General features: G+C 38.1%; 3 long non-coding RNA genes across 3 annotated transcripts; all 3 read left to right on the top strand.

Moving 5' to 3' along the window:
* Nucleotides 1–120: 120 nt before the first annotated feature.
* Nucleotides 121–3,495, top strand: LOC135779411 (uncharacterized). Its single transcript, XR_010544793.2, has 4 exons — nt 121–335; nt 1,875–2,134; nt 2,417–2,478; nt 2,638–3,495. It is a non-coding gene; the product is annotated as an uncharacterized lncRNA (long non-coding RNA).
* Nucleotides 3,496–10,027: 6,532 nt separating this feature from the next.
* On the top strand, nt 10,028–17,772 carry LOC135779412 (uncharacterized). The gene is made up of 4 exons (XR_010544794.2): nt 10,028–10,105; nt 10,547–10,690; nt 17,171–17,337; nt 17,598–17,772. It is a non-coding gene; the product is annotated as an uncharacterized lncRNA (long non-coding RNA).
* A 2,637-nt stretch (nt 17,773–20,409) lies between these two features.
* Nucleotides 20,410–21,520, top strand: LOC141282914 (uncharacterized). The gene is made up of 2 exons (XR_012337787.1): nt 20,410–21,056; nt 21,262–21,520. It is a non-coding gene; the product is annotated as an uncharacterized lncRNA (long non-coding RNA).
* Nucleotides 21,521–23,619: the final 2,099 nt, after the last annotated feature.

The raw sequence follows: 23,619 nt of genomic DNA, 5'->3' as shown, positions 1-23,619 counted from the left end.
ATTTGCCTTGACCTCTGTGAAACTGGTTTCATTTTTGTGTACACTGTTAGATGTCGCTGTAGATTTAGCAGTACATTACTGTAAAAATCCACAGTACTATACTGTGTGTGTACATTACAGTACAGTACTGCAGTTCATAATGCATTCTGGGTAAATTTGTTTGAGCGGGAAAATTTTACAGTATATTTTGGTCTTGATGTAACCTTGCTGTAGCCATTGCTGTAATGTGCCAGGTGTACTTGCAATAATCAGAGAAAGTGCGCCAGAGTCAAATCACACAGACAGCACAACTCCTGGCTGCAGCTGAAGGAGGACGATTGATTTCTGGCAGTTCGGTAAGTTTGAAATATTTCTGTTTCATGAAAACTTAATTTTTAGTTTAAGAATGTTGTCAATAGTTTGTCACAATATTGTTTTAAACGTGCAATGAGAGAGAAAAACGGTCGCCAACAAAGTTTCAATCTCCCTCAGAAAGTAAGCTTACACACAGATGTCTACCGCTGCTTTAACTCGCTTTACACCTTTATTAATGAATATAGGGTTGTTTTAACTAAATTATGAGGGTTTTGGTGAGTTTATATTGTGTTGAAAGTGTGGTGACAATGAAACTATTTTTAACGAAATTGACAAAGACAACCCGCCAGCGCGGTCTTGCGGTCCCAGCATAACGGTCGTTTATCTCGGCGTTTCATCCGTTCAGTTAGCGTCAGAGAAAAGTATTAAGTTCGACTGTTTGGCAAGGCTGACTCGTGGTTGTAAACAGTCAGGACTTGACACGCCGTACACATCATACTGTAGTACCGAACTCCTCCACAGAAGTGAAAACAAGAAACCTCATATTTAACTGGATACATACATCAAACTCATCGCAGCTTTAACTTCGACCAAATATAATTCAGACCTGGGCTCATCTTAATATCAGATGAACGTAAGGGATTGCCGCGCTTATTGTTGTTGTTATTATATTACGGTATATCAGCAAAAGCAGAGAATATCTTCTCTAAAGCGTTTTACACGTCCAGTAAGTTGTCCAATACATTTTTATGGCATATTGTTTCCACCACTTCAGATGCATTACATGCAGTATATATAAGTTTCCAAAACACATCAAATCAATGCACGAAAAGAGAATGGGCTCCGCATTTACGTACCTTTGTCTTCTCGTCTCTGTCATCTGATCCTTCATCTCTGGATGTAAAATAGTCCATAATAACATCGTGTAGGAAACTGGCATCACCAGGATTGCTCAGATTTAGGCGATCATGTTTATCTTTAAAGTGAGCAGCTAGCTACTAACTTAAAAAACTTTGCGTGAAATAGCGTGTTACACCGCAGCCGGTCCGGGTTAAACATTAGGGGAAGTCTTTTTACCTTATCACTATAAATCGCTATTTTCTGCACTAAACGAGACATTTTCAGAGATTTTCTGTAGACAAGATGTTATAGAATAATAATAAAAAAAAGACTTATTTATATATATATAATATAACAACTAATATATATATATATATATATATATATATATATATATATATATATATATATATATATATATATATATATATATATTTGTTTTACAACTGACTAAACACTTACAGAAAGGTTTTAATTGTAAGCATAACATGATATTAGATTTAAACACTTAATACATTTTTAAATCAATCACTTTGTCTCTGCACAATGAACATTATCAAATATTATTAATGTTGTAAAATATATTGTTCATTGTTAGTTCATATTAGCTAAGGCATTACCAAATGTTAAGGAATAAACTATTGTAGTAAAGTATTACTAAATTTTCTTTTTCCATTTCCTTTACAATGTCTACTTATTTCTATGGCTAACAGATTTTGTAACATTTGTCTTTTTTACAGTCTTACCATTGCTTGTAAGCTGGATTGGGTAAGATGGATCATCTTTAAAGGAACCAGGCAAGTACATGATGTACAGTTACAAGTCATGTATTTTTTTGACTGCAATATTAAATGCTTTCACGTCACATGCAAAATTACACAGGAATGTGGCTGACTTTTTATTTGTAGTTTACATGAGTGTCCTTGCACTTTTATAGGAGTTAAGGCAGATGTGGAGGCACAACGGGTGACACCAGACACACCCAAGCACATTATGTTCGGTAAGTTTGTACTTTACCACTACAGCTTCTTTAAATACCCATGTATACACTCATTCACAATTCCCACACACAACACTGTAACACGACCATACACAACATGTACAGAATTGTCTTAGTTTGCCATGTAGAAATATACAAACAGAAATATTCAGACTTTGGTTATAAGAAATTTAATAATTGTATTTATTTAGCAGAGGTGTCCCTGGACTTTATTGACAAAAGATTTTGTTTTCAGAATAAAAAGTTGTGTCCAAATCAGTAACAATTTTACTTTCTGTTCAGGACATTCAATCATGACATGATCCAGGTGGATGCTGTCCATTGAGAAAAGAGTTTGTTCAGCGGTAAGTGAATCTTCTGTATTTTAATGTAATTAGATGTGGAACAGTAGAATAAGAGCAAAAGGTTTCAGAATAGGAGTAAATTCAAGGCTGAGTTTAGTTTTTTAAGAATCTTTTTCTATCTTATATTTGTTGACTTAATGTTTATGATATTTCTAACAGGTTTCTGGATAGAATTATTTCCAAAGATGGGAAAAAGTGCACATCCAGACAAGGAGCAAGCAAAAAGACAAGGAACTTGGTGCAGAGAAAAGCTGTGGCCATTAACCCCCATGTGAACAGCTTCATGCAGTCCCTGATTGAGTTCGAATGGACGACTTCAAAGTAAAGGCCACTGTGGTCTGTCTGCCACAGTTTAATGCATTTATTTTTAGTGTTAAATGAAATTCAAGTAGAATATTTAAAACTATGGGCCAGTGTTGTTTTTACCACAGTGAAATGTTACCTTTTAGTCGATGATGGACTTTAAACTGAAAACTTCAAACTATGGACCAGTGTTCTATTTGCCAGAGTTAAATATGTTACAGCAGGGGTCTCCAAACTTGTTTATACTTGTTGATTTTATTTTATGTTACTTGATTATATGTTTATTATTGTTTAAAATCTTGTTTTAAATATGTTTGTTTCAATTAAATGTTTTTTTAAATAAAATTTTGATACAAACATTGCTTGGATTGCCTTTTAATTCATTATGTTTTAATTTAGCATTTTTACCATATTAATAACTATAGATTTAAACCTAAATCTCTAGCTATTTTATATAATATTATTGTATTAATTGTAATAAGTAATAAATAGTATTTATGGGTCAATATAGACATTACAGTAAATTACTGTAAAAATAGACTACTGTAATAAAATATTGTAAAATTACAGTACAGTACTGCTTTGTAACTATACAGTACTAGTTTGTGTACTGTAAATGGTATTACAGTACAGTACTGTAAAACCAAAATACAGTAACTTACTGGCAACCGTGCTGCCAGTACCGTACTGTAAAAATACAGGGAAATCGTTAACAGTGTAAATAAACTAATAATGCTACCTCTGTAGCATAAAATAATCACAAAATCACATTAAAAATAGCTCAAATTAGTAAACAATAGCATTACAAAGCACTACAAATATATAAACAAATATTTTAAAATATTAATAAAATATTAAAGCCTAAAAGCTATGTCATGAAAACGCATAATACAGCAAAAAGCATTACCTGATGATTATGTGCGCAAGGTAACTTGTTCATTTTTATGCACTTTACACCAAGGTGCGGTGGAGTTTGCGTGCTTGAGTGCTGAAATCTCAATCACTTATCCATTAAATGAGTAAGGTTTATTCTTCTGAATATTCAATGTTTTGCTCCTCGTAATTGGGTCAATTCGGTGAAAGCACACTTATTTTAATCTAGTCACATTAATTTTATTTTAGTCGTCAGAAATCAAACTCTGCTACACAGGGGCGTGCCAGAACGATTTTTTCAGGGGTGGCCTAGTGATTAAAAAAGAGACATACTTTTTATACATTCTACAGAATTTGTAATTCACAAACGTACACAAAGATTTTAAATTAAACATCTGACACCCAGACGAATATGATTTACTGTAGCCTAAATGCAGAGGTGGAAAGTAACGAATTACATTTACTCAAGTTACTGTAATTGAGTAGTTTTTTTGTGTACTTTTACTTTTTTGAGTAGTTTTTAAAATCTGTACTTTTACTTTTACTTAAGTATGTTTTGTTTAAAGTATTGTACTTCGCTACATTTTAAATCATATCCGTTACTGATTAAAAAAATATTTCAAAAAAGCAAGGTGATAAAGACGCGCAACGGATGATTGATGGGCGGGGGAACGCGCAAAAAGAACCATGGAGACGGACGAGACAGGCGCGTGCTTAAGCAGACCCGCCTCAGTTCAAATCTTATGAAAGAAACCCCTGGTCATATTTAAGCGACCACTTTTCACTGACGCGAAGCGAGTGTTTATTTCATATGAAAGGTAGGATTCTATGGAGCGAGATATGCGTCTTTATTACATGCGATAAATTAAATGATCTGAGAGAAATAAAACTATTTGAAAGAAAAAGTTATCACACTGATAGCAAAGAAGCATTTCATGAGAAAAAAAAGAATATTTGAGAGAAAAAGTTTTCATACCAATAGCAAAAAATAATAATATTTGAGACTAAAAAAAAGTTTTGAGAGAAAGTTTTTTCTCATGATAGAACATAAAAAATATAAATTTGACATTTTTAAAATTATTTCTGAGAAAAAAAATCTCTCAAGTATATGTTTTTTGCTATTAGTGTGAAAACATTTTCTCTAAAAAGAAAAAACGCTTTTCTTTGCTCTCGATGCAATTTCTTGCTCTCGTGTCAGGATTTTGCTTTCTCTGTGAAAATTGTGTCATGGGCGGGGCCACGTTCCTATTGGCCAGTCGGGTGAGCATCGTGTTGTCTTGGGAATCGAACTGAATCATTACACCGTTGTTCGGTTCACCTAGATAGATGCCTTCTCTGCTTTTAGTTGAGCACGGACACTCTAATGTTTGAGTAAGATGTCGACACACAACTCGATGGATAGCTGGCTGAGCAAGTTCACGGCACTGAAGATTAAACATTAAAAAATGAAATGGTACTCTTATTCATGAATGAATGTGTATTATATTATTAGCTTGCTAATCGCTAATTAGCCATCATGCTAGGTAAACTTGCAAATGCCAAATGAATGTTTTGATTCACTCCTTATTTAGTGAGTAGTGATCTAGTTTCTACCTTTGCACTTGCTAGCTTCAAAGCACCTGAAGAGTAACTGCTTGTTCATCATATACAACCTCCTGTATAACTTTCAACCAACGTTAGTGTGCATGGAAGGTGGCAATGCCACCCGTCCCGTGAAACACGGAATCTTCCCGTATTTACAGGCAAAATGACGCGTATCAAATCAAACGGGACTCGATTTGTCCCGTATTTTACATACACTCTTAAAACGAATGTGTTAAATTGAGACATCTTTCTTATAAGGACAACACATCTAGTGTTTTATTTAAATGAACTCAAAATCAATACGAAATAACACATAATGTGTTGAATAGTTTAACACAAAACAATGTGTTAAAATTAACACACCCAGTGTTGTTACAAACATAACACATTATTGATGTGTTAAATTGTGACAAGTGACAAGAATTACACTTATAAAAAAGTAGGTCTGACATGCTCCAATAGTCATCTCTAGTCCTTTCATTCATTTCAGAAAGCCTCTATAGTCTATTTTCCTTATAGTTTCAGGTAAGCTTAAGCTTTTTATTGCAAAGCAGTTGGGGAGTTTTTGAATAAATCATGTCCAAGTGAATGACATCAGAGAGACAGCTATGAACTTGACAGAGAACCTTCCTGCGCCTCGTCCATTAATTGTATATAGCAGGAAAAGTTAACTCTTCTCAGCGTGAGAAATACAAGGTGTGGTGTGTGACCATGTGAACTGACTGAAATGCGTGTGTCTCACTGTGAATGCGTGAGACTCGAGTATTTTTTCCCCAATACTATTTTGAGTATCAAAGCATATGTTTAATCTATAATTACTAAGTTATGGATCTGTTAATTTAATAAGTTAATAAAAATATGGTTCACATCTCACAAGTTCCTCCAAAGCTTATTTTTTGTGGTGGTGGTTGAGGAGATTCTCCCTTTTATATGTAAAGCGCTTTGAGTGTTGCAGAAAAGCGCTAAATAAGTGTAACAAATTATTATTATTATTATTATTATTACTTTGTTGCCCTATTTATTATTGTCATAGCTGTGTATTCAATATGACCATAGTTGTGATATTGAGAGACTGAGTGCATCTGTTCACACTGATTTCAATAGCAGGCAGCTATCTTATTATAATGGTATCAATGTTAATATTTTAATGAAAACAAAAAAACACATTTAAGTTATGATATACCACCACTGGCACGTACGACATCGGGACTGTGGTCACCGTAGCCCCGACGTGTGTGGCCCCCCGCGCTGCGGCAGCTAGGCGTGTACTTCCTCCATGCACACTAACGTTGGTTGAAAGTTATACAGGAGGTTGTATATGATGAACAAGCAGTTACTCTTCAGGTGCTTTGAGGCTAGCAAGTGCAAAGGTAGAAACTAGATCACTACTCACTAAATAAGGAGTGAATCAAAACATTCATTTGGCATTTGCAAGTTTACCTAGCATGATGGCTAATTAGCGATTAGCAAGCTAATAATATAATACACATTCATTCATGAATAAGAGTACCATTTCATTTTTTAATGTTTAATCTTCAGTGCCGTGAACTTGCTCAGCCAGCTATCCATCGAGTTGTGTGTCATCATCTTACTCAAACATTAGAGTGTCCGTGCTCAACTAAAAGCAGAGAAGGCATCTATCTAGGTGAACCGAACAACGGTGTAATGATTCAGTTCGATTCCCAAGACAACACGATGCTCACCCGACTGGCCAATAGGAACGTGGCCCCGCACATGACACAATTTTCACAGAGAAAGCAAAATCCTGACACGAGAGCAAGAAATTGCATCGAGAGCAAAGAAAAGCGTTTTGATATAAACACTTTTTTTTTTTAGAGAAAATGTTTTCACACTAATAGCAAAAAACATATACTTGAGAGATTTTTTTTATCAGAAATAATTTTAAAAATTTCAAATTTATATTTTTATGTTCTATCATGAGAAAATACTTTCTCTCAAAACTTTTTTTTAGTCTCAAATATTATTATTTTTTGCTATTGGTATGAAAACTTTTTCTCTCAAATATTCTTTTTTTTTCTCATGAAATGCTTCTTTGCTATCAGTGTGATAACTTTTTCTTTCAAATAGTTTTATTTCTCTCAGATCATTTAATTTATCGCATGTAATAAAGACTCGTTCCATAGGATTCATGCTCTTAAGTACGAAACGACCGTTTTTTTACTGCTTATTTGCACGACGAGTTTTTAATACCATGCGCATTATCTTCCGAGGTCTAACAGCTTCGCGTCAAGTCAAACACAACTTCAGAACATCCTCGAGAATGCGCAGGTCATTAGACATTGCAGAGAGAGAGAGAGAGAGAGAGAGAGAGAGAGAGAGAGAGAGAGAGAGAGAGAGAGAGAGAGAGAGAGAGAGGAATTAAGGTCTGACATCAGGTACCCAGGTCAGGGAAGCTAGAAGACAATAAACGTGTCAAAAGTATAGCCATGGCACTCATCTCATTATAAGCTCATTTAAACTATAGTTTAAAAAATAATGTATGTTACCAGCAATACATCAATTACAACCTTACTATAGTGATTGCATTTACCAGCTGCTGACCACCTTCAAAAGTGCATAACTCACATGTAAAAATCATTAAACAATTCCATAAATGTTTCTTAGTTTAAAACACCTTTTTATTTTATTAACTTTTTGTTATTGCACTTTAATTGTAAAGATGTTCCTACAATTAAAAACAACTAGTTTGAGATTTATATTCCCTTGTCGTTTTTGAACTATACTAGAATCCTCCACCTCTCCCCGTTTTAAAAAAAGTAACTTTTACTCTGAGTAAAGTTAAAATGATTTACTTTTTACTTTTAGCCTACTTGAGTAGATTTTTAGACCAGTAACTTTACTTTTACTTAAGTAAAATATTATAAAAGTAACTTTACTTTTACTCGAGTACGATATTTTATTACTTTTTCCACCTCTGCCTAAATGATAAAAACTAAGCTTTATATACAATTCCTTGAATGTTAATTTATAACAAGATAAACACTGAAATTAATAATTTTATAGACACTACGTTGTATTATTTTGCTGCTTGTTTATTTTGACTTTTATCATCTCTGTATTCACTTTAAGTGTAGAAAAACCTGATGATTCTAATATCATTTATTTCAAGAATTTAAATCACAAGAGAGACAGTCGCGTCTGGAATTAATTTGGTGCAGTTTTATACTTTTGACAAGATAACCACCCTGTTTTAAATACATTTTTAAACTTATACCTGTCGAAAAAAATATATTTTTTTTAAGTTTAGTTTGATGAACTCCTAAATATGACACTCAGAGCGCACCTAGCACCTTAGCATTCGCCAGCACCATGGCCAGCACGCAACAGTGCAACATTGATAGGCTATAACTACAACAAGAAGCAATCCAAAATGTACTTAACTTGAGATCAGAATTTACATTTATAATAAATAAAAATTAAATAAAAAGAGGTCAGAAGTAACAAGGTGCAGGACAAATATGTGCAAAATGCCTGAAGTGCACGGAAACAAAACACAAGCCAAATAATTAAATTAGATTAACCCGAGTAATTTATAAATAAAATAAAATAAAGAAATTATTAAAATAACGAAAGAGTAGCCAGAATTGCCAGCTTTGTCTTTTTAAATGCAGAAACAAAGCCTAGAAACCTCTTATGGCCATGTAGCCCTGTCACGGGGGTTATTGGATTTATTAACGCATTTTTTTAATAGTTATTGAAAGCTATGCTACTTCTTCACATATTATGATAATGCTATGCAAATAATATGCTGTAGCCTATATTAATATATTGGAAGAAAGCTGTTATATGTGAAATCAGATAATGTGTCCCCCATATGGCCAAAATTGAATGATCCTCATTTCATAGCACGTCTGTGATGATTTGACTATTTGGGGTCACCTCATGGTTTTCTTTAATTTATATCCTCACCCGAACCCTCCATAGTCTCATTACTGTGACAGATATGGTAAATTAATATGTTTTAAAACGAACGTGTAGCCTAAAGTTTATTGTGTCTGTCACACATGCAGACCAGTAAATTGTCACATCCGCAGAACTTTTTAACGCGTTTACATGTTAGAAATGTAGATAATATTTCATTGTCAGTGGTTTCACGCATCCACTCTCATATTCATCAGAATTGCTTGACCTACCGACAGCGGACAATCCGCGTATCTTTAGCTCAGACTTCTACACACAAGCGTAGGCTACATTTTTCACGTCCCCCACATGCCAATTACTTACATTAATTAATAGGTACCATATTTTCTCAATATTAAGAAAAGGTTAATGTTAAAAAGCACACCTCCTGAGTCTTTATCTTCTACACTTAAACAGAAGGAATCGGACAGGGTTTGAAAACATGGAATCTTTATTTTTTATTTTTTTGCATTTTTATGGATATTTTTTATCATCAATATGATAGAAAACAGAATAACAATGTTATGGGTTTAATTGGTATCGTTGAGAACTTAAAGTTTTCTGTGTGTGACATTTTGACACGTATAGCAGTGTTTCGAGCAAAGAACTCACCGTAAAGACAAGAATGGTTGGGAGTTAATACTTCTTTAAAAGTATTGTTAGGAAACGAGTCAAGACAATCAAGAGTACATTCATTAGTAATGAAATACCTGTAAAACACAAGAACAAGAGATAGAATCTATTTTTTTGTATTTCTTTTTTCCAAATCTGTTCACTCCACACGCCAGATCGGTAGGTGGCGGTAATCACTTGTTTATTGGTGTGCCAAACCGCCATAAAACACCAGAAGAAGAACTCACCGTAACTCCAGAGTAGCAGTCAGATCGCAGATTCATATGCAGTTATTCATATGTAGCGTTCATGTGGAAGTGAAAGTCCGTGACAAGTAAGTTTTCTTCTATGTTGTTGTCGTCGTCAATGCAGATTATTACAATGTACCGCAGCTGTGTTAACTTTGATGCACCGAGATCTGTTTGAGTGAAATTTGATAATGTTTTGTGAGCAGATTAGTGCCGTTAGCATCGCGGCTAATATGTTTAATGTTTACTTGTTTATTCTTTCAAAAGTGCAACATTTCTGCTTAATTATTGCTTTATTAACAATACAGTATCATTTCTATATTCAATTTATTATTGTTGTTTTGTAGTATTTACTTCATTATGCAGTTTGTTGTTATCTTATGCTGATATTTATTGGTCATATATCAGTGCGTTGTGTAACTTAATGGTAAAGTTAGTTGTTTATCATTGATGTTTGTAATCTCTTATATTTTTTATGTGTTATATTTAGACAATCATTATTTATTATTTCTGTTATCATGTTTCAGAATACTACCTCAAGTACACCACTATGTGAAAATGGTCACTCTTGTGCGATACATGACCAAATCTGATGACTCCCAACTCCCCGACCAAAGTACTGCAGCAGTCAATAACATATCCACAAGACTAAATGGGGCACTTTCTATATGGTAATTGTCAGGAAACGGACTCAGAGTCAAGTGCAAGTTAAATAGTTTATTTAGAAAAATTAGAAAACAGGAGAGCAAAGTCACTGGTAGATCCACTGTGTAATCCAGATGTAGAAGGACCACCCGGAAACCACTGGTCACCGCCTAAAAACGAAGCGAACCAGCGGTTCCGAGAAACAACAGTCGTTAGAGTCAATATAATCCACAAGGTAAAAATGGGTGTACTCCACTCACGGGTGGTGATGCAAACCGGAGAGAGAGCGACAGCTGGTATACCGCCTAGAAACGAAGCGAACCAGCTGTGTCGAGAGACAAACAAAGTCAGTATAATCCAGAGCTCCACAAGCGAGCGGTCCGGGTGAAGACGTGTCTCCGAACGCCGAAACCAAACCTGGGGTAACAGAGGAGAAGACAGAGAGCGACTGACAAGACAAGGCAGGGCAGCAGGACTGTGATAAAACAATGAGCGCGCAACGAAGGACAGGACTACGTGCAATATAAAGGGAAAGGTAAACGAGACACCACCGGTGAACAATCACTGAAACAAGGGGGCGGAGTTAGTGAACACACGAGGAACCGGCACCACAGGTAAACAACACACACACACAGATCACACAGCCATCGATCACCCAGCAGTCATGACAGTAGCCCCCCCTCCACGACCGGCACCAGACGGACCGGGAGACTCACCCTGTCGCCGACGGAGGTCCTCGATCAGCCCAGGATCCAGCAAATCCCGACCCGGAACCCAGCTCCTCTCATCAGGACCGTATCCTTCCCAATCCACTAAATACTGAAATCCTCTGCCCCTGCGGCGGGAGTCTAGTAACCTCTTAACAGTGTAGACAGGGGCACCATCCACTAGACGAGGGGCGGGGGGACTGGGGGCAGAGACAGGGGGGTTATAGCGAGCAAACATCACAGGTTTAACCTTGGATACATGAAAAACAGGGTGAACCCGACCAAGAGAAAGAGGTAACTTAAGCTTAATCGTCACCGGATTAATGACCTTAGAAATACTGTATGGCCCAATGAATCTCGGAGCCAGCTTACGAGAAGGCTCACGGAGAGACAGATCCTTGGTAGAAAGCCATACCTTTTGACCACAAACGTAACGGGGTGGAGGTCGCCGATGACGATCAGCTGCAGCTTTGGTTCGTCTGGAATTGGATAATAACAGTGTCTTAGCTCTCCTCCAGGTGCGTCTGCACCTGCGTACGAAAGCTAACGCAGACGGAACCGCTGCCTCGGGCTCCTGTGATGGAAACAGGGGAGGTTGATAACCGATGGAAAGTTCAAACGGGGACAAATTGGTAGATGTAACGGGAAGAGAATTATGAGAATACTCAACCCACGGGAGCTGATCGCACCAGGAATTCGGATATTGAGACGACAGACAGCGGAGCGTTCTACCGAGATCCTGATTAGCCCGTTCGCATTGCCCATTGGTCTGCGGGTGATAACCAGAAGACAAGCTGGCCGTGGCGCCAATTTGTCTACAAAACTCCTGCCAAAAACGAGAGATGAACTGAGGACCCCTATCTGATACTACGTCAGTCGGAATACCATGTAACCGAAAAACGTGATTAATCAAAACCTGAGCCATCTCTTTAGCAGAAGGTAGCTTAGGCAGGGGAATGAAATGAACCGCCTTCGAAAAACGATCCACCACAGTAGAACAACAGTGTTACCATTAGATGCCGGTAAGCCGGTGACAAAATCAAGGGCTATATGAGACCAGGGGCGGGAGGGCACGGGCAAAGATTTAAGCAGACCAGCGGGTGGTAAATTAGATGCTTTATTACGAGCACAAACCGAACAGGCTAATACAAACTGTCTGACGTCAGTGGACATAGAGGGCCACCAAAAACGCTGACGGACGGCGGCCAACGTTCTCCGAATACCTGGATGGCCGACAAATTTGGACTCGTGACCCCACCGGATGACATCGGAACGTAACCGCTCAGGAACCCATAGGCGACCCGCTGGACACCCCTCCGGAACTTCCCCCTCCCGACCGGCCTCTCTCACCCGCTGTTCGATTCCCCACACGAGGGCGCCGACCACCCTCCCCTCCGGGAGAATGGTCTCCGTCCTCTCCGAATCGGACTTTTCGAACAGACGGGAGAGAGCATCAGGTTTGGTATTTTTCGAGCCAGGCCGGTACGAGAGGGTGAAGTTGAAACGATCAAAGAAGAGTGCCCAACGAGCCTGCCTAGATGTTAGTCTTCTGGCCGAACGGATATATTCAAGATTCTTATGATCCGTCCAGACCAGAAAGGGCTCCGAGGTTCCCTCCAACCAGTGACGCCATTCACCCAAAGCGAGTCTAACCGCCAACAGCTCCCGATTCCCTATGTCGTAATTACGTTCTGCTGGGTTTAACCGGTGAGAGAAAAAAGCACACGGATGTACTTTCCCATCAATAGACGATCGCTGTGATAAAACGGCGCCTACCCCGACATCAGATGCATCCACTTCCACTATAAATTGTTTAGCCGGATCGGGAATAGAGAGGACAGGCGCAGAGATGAACCGGGATTTTAACACATCAAAGGCCTCCTGAGCCTCTCTACTCCAACGGAAACATACATTAGGTGAAGTGAGAGCGGTGAGAGGCTTAGCGATCTGACCAAAATTTCTGATGAAACGCCGATAAAAATTGGTGAACCCCAGAAATCGCTGAAGCTCCTTCCGAGTGTCGGGTACTGGCCAATCGGCAACCGTCTTAACCTTAGCGGGATCGGGACGAATTTCTCCCTCGGCAATGACAAAACCCAGAAACGAAACCGACTTCTTGTGGAACTCGCACTTCTCCGCCTTAACGAATAGCTGATTCTCTAATAGCCGTTGTAAAACCATGCGAACGTGCTGAGTGTGTATCTGCATGGAGGGAGAAAAGATGAGAATGTCATCGAGATACACAAAGACAAATCTGTTAATCATGTCACCCAGCACTTCATTGACCATGGTCTGGAAGACAGCTGGAGCGTTACAAAGACCGAACGGCAGAACGGAATATTCCCAGTGTCCAGAAGGTGTATTAAAGGCTGTCTTCCACTCATCGCCCTCTCTAATACGTACCAAGTGATAAGCGTTGCGCAGATCTAACTTGGTAAATACGCGCGCTCCCTGTAATAACTCGAATGCTGATGACATTAAAGGCAAGGGGTACTTATTCTTAACAGTAATGTCATTCAGCCCTCGATAATCAATGCACGGACGAAGAGACCCGTCTTTCTTTTTTACAAAGAAAAATCCAGCACCAGCTGGAGACGAGGAGCGGCGAATGAGACCGGCTTTAAGAGCGTCATTAATGTATTTATCCATAGCCTCTCTTTCTGGTTTAGCTAGGGAAAATATACGACCCTTAGGCGGAGAAGTGTTGGGAAGGAGTTTGATCTCGCAATCATACGACCGATGAGGAGGCAGAGAAGTAGCCCGGGACTTACTGAAAACCTGATACAGATCCGAGTACTCCGCCGGGACCCCTGAGAGATCGATAGCCGGGACCTGCGAGACAGAACAAGAGACAAGAAGGGGAGCAGGACCAAGACAAGAAACATAACACGAAGACTTCCACGATAACACAACATTGTTCTGCCAATCAACGTGAGGATTATGTTTGGATAGCCAGTCATGACCTAAAATGACTGGCGATTGTGAATCCTCTAAGATGTAAAATTCAATCTCCTCACGATGATTGCCAGAAACAAACAAACTCACAGGGGGTGTGCGGTGCGTGATCACAGCCATATGCTGGCCCTTCAATGTCCAGGCAGACAAAGGAGAGGAGAGAGGGATGAATGGGATACCCCAGGACTTGGCCAACCCAGCATCCAAAAGACACGCCTCCGCACCGGAATCCAGCAACGCCTGTGACGAGAAAGAGTTAATCAAGACAGGTAGTGTGGTGCTGCTTACGGGAGATTTAAATGACGATGCGCCCACCGAGACTCCCAGGTTCATCGGCGGGCGTGATCTTTTACCGGACAGGTGGCCGCCAGATGCCCCGGCTCGCCACAATACAAACAGAGGCCATTAGATAGCCGACGACTTCTCTCTCCAGCAGAAATTCGGAACTTGCCCAGCTGCATAGGTTCCTCGGAGGGCGTCTCTGAAGCGATCTCCCCTGGTTCTGACATCAGCTGGCGAAATGAGCGACGCAGATCTCTCTGCCGATGGCGAGACTCGACCCTCAGAGCCAGATCGATGGCAGCTTCCAGGGACGTGGGTGGCTCCCTCAGTGCAATCTCGTCTTGAATACCTGGCGTGAGACCCTCGAGGAACTGTGCTCTTAATGCCGCGTCATTCCAGTTGCACCAAATAGCGAGCGTTTTGAATCGTATGGCAAAATCTGTCACAGAGTCATTACGTTGCCGTAATCTCACCAACTCAGCCGCTGCCATGTCTCCCTTGAGTGAGCGGTCAAACAGTTTTAACATCTCCTCCTCGAGAGCCTCCAATGAAAAAGTAAAAGGAGCTTTAGCCCCCCAGGCGGCCATACCCCAGTCTCTCGCCCTTCCAGTGAGTAATGTCAGGACATAGGCCACCTTGGAAGTGGATGAAGAAAATCGACGGGGCTGGAGTGCGAAGACGAGAGAGCACTGCTGTAAAAAGGATCTGCAGGTGTTGGGATCGCCATTGTAGGTGGGGGGTGTAGCCGTGTGTGGCTCCCGTTCAAATGAAGCGGCTCCTCCGGATGAGGTTGAGGCTTCATGGCGAGGAGTCACTTGGTCCAAGCGATTGCTGAGCTCTTTCAGTTGCTCAGACAGGATGCTGAAATCTCTGGCAGCAGCAGACAATAACGACGAATGTTGGTCGATGGCCGCCCCCTGCTGGTGAAGGGCGGTCTGCACCTCCAGACTCTCTAAACTTGCTGACTCCATTTTTGGCGCGCTCATCTGTCAGGAAACGGACTCAGAGTCAAGTGCAAGTTAAATAGTTTATTTAGAAAAATTAGAAAACAGGAGAGCAAAGTCACTGGTAGATCCACTGTGTAATCCAGATGTAGAAGGACCACCCGGAAACCACTGGTCACCGCCTAAAAACGAAGCGAACCAGCGGTTCCGAGAAACAACAGTCGTTAGAGTCAATATAATCCACAAGGTAAAAATGGGTGTACTCCACTCACGGGTGGTGATGCAAACCGGAGCGAGAGCGACAGCTGGTATACCGCCTAGAAACGAAGCGAACCAGCTGTGTCGAGAGACAAACAAAGTCAGTATAATCCAGAGCTCCACAAGCGAGCGGTCCGGGTGAAGACGTGTCTCCGAACGCCGAAACCAAACCTGGGGTAACAGAGGAGAAGACAGAGAGCGACTGACAAGACAAGGCAGGGCAGCAGGACTGTGATAAAACAATGAGCGCGCAACGAAGGACAGGACTACGTGCAATATAAAGGGAAAGGTAAACGAGACACCACCGGTGAACAATCACTGAAACAAGGGGGCGGAGTTAGTGAACACACGAGGAACCGGCACCACAGGTAAACAACACACACACACAGATCACACAGCCATCGATCACCCAGCAGTCATGACAGTAATATGGAGAATTGCATTCTACACTCTAAACAGATTAAAAATGTTGTTTTAATGTTAGAAACAACACAAACAGTGTTAGTTTTGGGACAACACACTAAATGCATTGTCCCAAAACAGACAAATCTCTGTTATTATTGGAACAACACATTTTGTGTTACTTTAAATACAAGTGTTGTCACTTTTATTTATTTTAACACAAAGTGACACATAATATTTTGAAACTGCACATAATGTGTTAAAGCGCATAACACAAAAATGTGTAAAAAAAATTAACACATGCTTTTTTAGAGTGTAATATTAATTATTAAATAATTAACTGCATAAGTAATTTTTACTTAAACCTAAACATCAGTCTGTTATACCTACTGATTAGTTAATCATTTATCTTAGTAGTGACTACAGTGTGAACCATTTGTTCTGCACTTTGATTTATTTTGTTTGTGGGCTTGTGTTTGTCATAGCAATATCAGGTACCACATGCAGCATGACTTGTTTAATAAGACTATTATTTTATTAACTAATTCAACTTTACAAACAATGCTTTGTCTGTCAAAGTCATTTATATGTGCAACATCTGACAGCAGTGAATTTTCATCAGCCATTACTCCAGTTTTCATTGTCACAAGATCCCTCAAAATCATTGTAATATGCTGATTTGGGGAACATGAACTCTTCTTATTATTTTAAGCAAAATTATAAAGAACTATAATTTTTATAGTTTTGCAATACATATATATTTCAGTATTGTTAAAGCATGCTTTTAAGATATTTAAAAGTATAAATTGTAAAGTCGTTTTATAGAACACTTTGAAAGGAGTTTGTCTTAAATGCTTCTCTATTATAGCTGTCCTAGTTATCTGTATCAGATGTTTCTTTTGTCATGTTCATCAAAAAGCCAATACACTTACAATGAAATCTTTCTTTTCTTTCCTAGAGAGTTCAACCTTTCTGTCTTGAGATATTCACACCTTTCAGATTCCCAACTTTATGATATTGTTCAGAATTTGGTTGGAGAAAATTAGGAGATTGGGGCAAATGCTGTTCGGTCCAGGCTTGCAGCTATAAATATTCGAGTGCCGCGAAGGAGACTTGGACTGTATGGTTAGAGTAAATACTTTTTACCTACTTAGGTCCCAAGCTTTGGAACGTTTTGCCCAACAATGTTCAATTTAAGTCTAAACTAAAGACATATCTCTTTAACAAAGGATTCACATAATTCGCCTATTAAATATACGTATGCCGCAATAGTTAGCTTGTCTGGAACAGAGCACACTTTCATCCATTATACTGTATGACACTTGCATTATATGTGATGACTTATGCTAATAGGATTTTGTTTCTCTTTCCCTGTCTCGTCCTAGAACCCAAGGACACTGAGACTAACAGACCCAGTTCCTGCTGCCATGAAGCTCATCACACCATGATCAACTGGCCTCCCATCATCGTGATGCCCTGCCAATGTCTGACCAGCGAACACCCGCTGCTTCCCTTTATTTCTACATTTTTTAATTCTTAATAATCGTATAGTATAGTTTTTTATTGACCCAAAGACTGCACCGAAGAACCTTCCGTGTTGCAGGTCCCAACTCATTGTGGCACAGTGATGGAAACTACTTAATCTTAACATGTTTACAAATTTGAATGTTTTCTTAAGTCCCTGTAAAGTCAATTTTAAAAAATTGTTTCTGAACACATTATAAATGTTTAAAAAATGTATTGCAGAAATACACAACAAAGACTGTAAACTACGTAGTTCTGAATTGCAGAGTAAAGATTGTGTATTTCTGAGTTCAGGATATTTTAGATGGTCCTAAAATAGTTGCTCGATAATGCACTTGAGCCACCCAGCGTGGCCCCGCCCCTAACACAATTGTGACCATCCATTCAGGTTGAAGTGGTATTTGAAAGTTGAGAAACAGTAAGTGGGTGTTGTTTCAGCTTTGACGGCGTACATACCACCACCGTTGCACAAAATACTGCCTATTTTTCCAAGATTTTGATAACTTAGTTTAATTACTTGGTGTTTTGCATGCAAATTTGGTTGGTTGGTTAATAACACATTTTTCCAAATACATACTTTCAGATATCTCAGTGCAAGTTATTTTCAGTTAAGACAGCTGAAACATTCATTTTAGTTTTGCCTTAAGTCTTATCTGTGAAACCGGGCATTGGTGTTCTACATGCTAATGTTTGATTGTTTGGTTTTTAAATCTTATGTCACACCCTTCTTGATGTTCTAAATGTGAATATATGTATGCTTATGTGTGCTGCAGTGCATCATTTTAAATCGGCAGTTACAAACTAACTAAACTAAGTTCAGATGACAATAAAGAAAGTGTACAAAACTGTCTGTATTCATTTTCAAGACATTTATTTTTCCCAAAGAAAAACAGTTTTTCTACTGATGAACATGTATACGTTATGAATTTATATATAAATATTTTAACATTTAAACACAATCATAGTACTACCATGTAGTGGCTTATTTTTTATTAATTTAATATATACCTGCACCCTTTACAACATTATGCAGTTGTTGTACAGACGGTATTGGTCAAACTGAAAGAGTGCTTATAGTACAAACAATAGGACTACCAGATAAACACTTCATTATTAAGTACCAGTGAAGCACTTTATTTCCACTTTAGACATAATTCTTTTTTGCATTGAAAATGTTTTTTTCTAATCTGATCTGTGATAGTAAAAAGCCTCTGAAATGGTTAAAAATCCATGTGTCTTTCTTACAAGTGCAGGGTGGCTCTTACATATCACTGACTGATGTTATCTTTCTGATTAATGTTATCTCCAAGTGCACATACACCAAATGTGCAAGCAATAGGCTTAGTAACGTGTCTTTACTGAGACATTTAAAACCCTCCATATACACTTACAAGCAAACCCTGCCAGATATTATGAAGTACCAGTGAAGTGCTTTTTTCCACCTTCCATATATATATATATATATATATATATATATATATATATATATATATATATATATATATATATATATATATATATATATATATATATATATATATATATATATATATATATATATGTATGTATGCTTTTGGAATCTCATCAGGGATAGCAAAAGCAAAAATAAAACTTGCTTGGCAATAGGTGGAATCAAACCTGGGTCTACCGCACCAAATGCAGGCTTCACCAACCACACACCACTGAGCCCGATAAGAGAAGTGAGTGTTGTTTTAGTTAATGTACATAGTGCTTGCCAACAAGGTGGGCAATTTGTGTAAGTATAGACAATCTGTTATTTTATTTGCAGTATTTTACATTATAGCCAACATGTAAGAAGGAAAAAGCACAAAGAAATAAGTTGATCCTTAGCATTTTACTTGCATTTTGGTGTCAAAGCCTAGAAATGGACGAGAACCCCCTAAGCCTACAGTAATGGTTTAACCCTACTGCCCAGCAGCCAATAGGAACTCATCAGGCTCACTCGTTGAAACTGGTCATGTTGCCACGAGGGCCAAAATCGCGCAAATTTTCACACGTAAACAACGCGTAGAATACGCGTTGTTTGCGCGTAGAATACGCGTAGAATACGTGTTGTTTACGTGTGAAAAATCGACGCGTATTCTACGCGAAAACAACACGTATTCTACGCGCAAACAACACGTATTCTACGCGCAAACAACACGTTGTTTACGTGTTGTTTACGTGTAAGATTTCGCGCGTTTTTGGGTCCCCACGGCCTTCCATAAATAACGTACTTGTGGATAACGTACGTGTGTATAAGCGTCTGAATAACGTACGTGTGTATAAGCGTCTGTAAAGGATTGCTATTATAGCTAGCTGCACCAACTATTGTGCCCTAAGGAAGGTTTTCAGATCGTAAATGATCACCATGGAGTCGGCATTACAAATATATCTTCATTTAGGACTATGATTATAGAAGGCTGTAGTATGTTCTAACGCAGATCTAACAGAGCAGCATTAATGAACTTGGACTATTTAATTTTAGGGTAAAAATAATATTTCCAGGCCAAAGATTACCCAAGGTATAAACCATTTTGGTAACACTTTATTTTACGACCCGCAAAGTACCGCGTAATTAAACCGAATTTACAGCGTACCTATTTGTAACAACAGGGTAGCTACCCTGTAGGTATAAGGGAATAATATTTTAGGTTTGGGGTAATAAGGGGGTAAGAATATGAAGAATTATAAATTATTTATACTCTAAGTATTTTATAACAACAGGGTACCTATTGTAATATTACGTGGTATGTATGACTTAGTCAAGTCTATGGGGAAATTATGTTTTATTTATTTTTTATTGTGAATTTTTCATATTGACTACTGAATGTTGTATACAGTCAATGTCTACGAGCCACATCGGCAAATAAATATAACAGCATATCACTTTTATTTTAGTAGCCTATATTACTTGCTTTTAATAACAAAAGTCAAGCTGATTTAATGTGGTTATCTTTTTTTTAAGGTAAGTACAATAAAAATAGCAACTTATTCCCTATTTACCAGGAAACTCCTACATTTGCGGACATATTTGAAGTGGTGCTTTGCAATTTATTTACTGTAAACACAAGTATTTTAGCCAAATATAATTTATGCAATGGCAAACCAGAATGAAACAACAGCAGATATCAGCTCCCGCTAAAGCAAAAGACGACTACATGCGTAGACTACTGCGCAGGTGTAGAGCGCGCGGTCGTCTGCAGGAGGTTTGCTGGAACACGATCCTGAGGTGAAATTTCTTTAAGAGGTTTTAAAAACGTTCTACACTGTGGGGTACGGCTGCGAGTGATGTTAGCAGGTTCCGCATGCTGGATAAGGTGACTGGTTTTGTTAATACATGACTCACGCATTTCAAACAATGTTTTTCAAGAAAGTTGCTAGCTAACGGTAGCAGGTTAGCTAGCACATAAGTAAGCCTAAAATTTATAAACGTAACTGGCTTAGAAAACTCTGTTTCTGTCAAGGCACAGTGAAGAAACATTTACTGAAGGCTTTCATTTATGTTTTTTATATGTAATGCAGAACAGCATTTGTGAGACGACATCAACTCATCATCCGAGTGGACAAGAACACCAACAGAGGAAGCCAAGCCGCAAAAACAATGAAAAATTGTCATGACTTTTTATTTTAAATAAAAGTTATGTGATAATAAACATTAAGTGTTGGCTTAATTATAGTGTTTTAAAGATGTTTTGAAATAAGTTGTTTTAAAATAAAAATAACAATATTCTGTATGTTTATGGTATTTACCCTATAACATTTATTAACAAGAGGTGAACAAAGCACCACTTTAGTTTACAGCCCGCAAATATAAGAGTTACCTGGTACATACACAGAACAATCGGGGAATAAGCCCCACTTCAATTTACAGCCCGCAAATATAAGAGTTACCTGATAACTCCTGTATACATATACAGATCAAAGAGGTACAAGTTGCTATTATCTTTATTGTGTGTTATATTTTATTTGCCGACGTGGCTTGTAGACATCAACTGTAGGCTATACAAAACACTTCATCAGGTAAGTAGCAAATGTGAAAAAAAAAACCTATTACACATAGACCATATTACCCATAGACGTAAGTCATACATACCACGTAATATTACAATAGGTACCCTGTAGTTATGAAATACTTAGAGAATAATTTTCCATATATTCTTACCCCCTTATTACCCCAAACTTAAAATATTATTCCCTTATAACTACAAGTACGTACTGTAGAGGTACTCTGTTGTTACAAATAGGTACGCTGTAAATTCGGTTTAATTACGCGGTACTTTGCGGGTCGTAAAATAAAGTGTTACCACCATTTTTCGTCCCGACATGTTATGCTGATTAAATATTTTTTTATTTTATAAATCACTAAACTTCACCAATAAATGGCATTTCAAAATTATTGTAGTTAGATCCTTCAGTCCCCAAACTTTGGTGTAGCATAAAGTGTTTAATGGTAACATTTTATAATAGCCTACTTAATGTGTACCAGTTGCAGCAGTTTGATCAAAAACCCTTTAGAATTTATGTCTTAGGCTATGAGTCTGATTTTCTCAGCAGTTTTTATGGATGGACGAATACTTTGGAAATATATATTACAACATAAATATATTTATAATATTAATAATATAACAACACATTTCAACAATAGTCGAAGATTCGATGCTTCGAGAAGCCTAAATTCGATCCCAATCTCACAGTCGAATCGTCGAAGATGTGTTATAAAATATGAATAATTCAATTTGGGATATATAAGGGTATCTGATTATTTCACATACTGTATAACAGCTCTCTCCCAATATATTAGTGCAGCCTATTATCATTATGATAATACTTTGCAAATAATGTGAAAAAGTAGCAATTAGTTTTAATAAATATTTTTAAAGTCCATTAATAAATCCAATGAAAATGTCCTATGAAAAGGGCTACATATCCATATGAGAAGGTTTTTCTAGGTTAATAAATAATCGCGAATCCGGAAATTCTGGCTATACTTTCGTTATTTTAATAATTTCTTGATTTTTATTTAGGCTATCACTCTGAGCAGTGGCGGCTCGTGACTCCTCATCCGAGGGGCGCAATTTCAAAATAAGTGTTCGGAGTATCATGTGTGTGGTTCCCTTTTCCAAAATATGTGTCCTGCGTGTTGAGAGATCATGTGTGCATCACGTGTTTTGTCAAAATAAGTGCCTGCTGCACACGCATCAAAACCGTTTATGATAAAAGAGACGCTCATGTTCCAAAAGACACTCCCTTAACATTAAACTCTGATTACGCATGAGATTATGCGAATATCTGGCAAACGCGAGCGTCTCTTTTATCATAAACCCTTTGACGCGTCTGCAGCAGACACTTATTTTGGCAGGACACGTGATGCACATACGATCTCTCAAAGTGCAGAAAACATTTTGAAATTACGTACCACACACATGACGGGCTACATACATGTTGTGACGAACTTCGCATCGTGCGCCCTCAGAAAAAGAAGTCACCAGCCGCCACTGACTCTGAGTTATCTGATGTAACTATTTTGTGGCTAGTGTTTTGTTCCCCTGCACTTCAGGCATTTGCACACATTTGTTCTGCATCTCGTTACTTCTGACTTTATTTTTTTTATTGTAAAGGCAAATTGTGATCTGGTTTAAGTCTGTAAATTTTGGATTTCTTTTCGTTGTATAAATGTTGCGCAGTTGCACGCATGCTGGCACATATAATTTAGCCGAACGCGCTATTTGCTCTGCGTGTCATATTTAGGAGTTCATAAAACTAAACATAAAAAACTTTAGTTTTTCGACACGTATATACATTTTAAAATGTATTTAAAAATGGTGGTTATCTTGTCAAAAGTTGAGCTACAAAACAGGTAAGCTGTTTTTTTATTCCGTT

This window comes from Paramisgurnus dabryanus, chromosome 1 (assembly GCF_030506205.2).
Source record: "Paramisgurnus dabryanus chromosome 1, PD_genome_1.1, whole genome shotgun sequence".
NCBI classification, from domain to species: domain Eukaryota; kingdom Metazoa; phylum Chordata; class Actinopteri; order Cypriniformes; family Cobitidae; genus Paramisgurnus; species Paramisgurnus dabryanus.
The sequence above is the reverse complement of the archived record's forward strand: the minus strand, read 5'-3'. Positions and strand labels throughout refer to the sequence as shown.